Here is a 299-nt window from a genome sequence, read left to right as displayed (position 1 = left end):
AACAAAGACAAGCAAAGGAACTGCTTAATGGCATTGAGAAACCTGCATATTTTGGGGGAGGGAGAGTTAGGTCTTGGATTCCATGTAATACTACTGAGAGACGAATAGCAAATGCTGCATTAGATAGGGAATGTAACCTGCGAAATGAAAGATAAAACTTGCCTTTCGTCAGAACGCCAGATCGGGCCACCGTTATCAATGACGACTTTGAGCAACTCGAGAGACAAAGTCTTGCCTCTAACAAGAATCTGATCGTCGGTGTTCTCTTGTGACGAGAACTTCATAGACAGCTTACACAG

General features: G+C 43.5%; 1 long non-coding RNA gene across 1 annotated transcript; it reads right to left on the bottom strand.

Moving 5' to 3' along the window:
• Positions 1-293, bottom strand: LOC104775524. The gene is made up of 2 exons (XR_002037358.1): positions 138-293; positions 1-42 (listed from the first exon to the last, which is right to left on the bottom strand). It is a non-coding gene; the product is annotated as an uncharacterized LOC104775524 (long non-coding RNA).
• Between the last annotated feature and the right edge of the window lie 6 nt (positions 294-299).

This window comes from Camelina sativa, unplaced genomic scaffold (genome assembly GCF_000633955.1).
Source record: "Camelina sativa cultivar DH55 unplaced genomic scaffold, Cs unpScaffold17552, whole genome shotgun sequence".
Taxonomy (NCBI): Eukaryota; Viridiplantae; Streptophyta; class Magnoliopsida; order Brassicales; family Brassicaceae; genus Camelina; species Camelina sativa.
The sequence above is the reverse complement of the archived record's forward strand: the minus strand, read 5'-3'. Positions and strand labels throughout refer to the sequence as shown.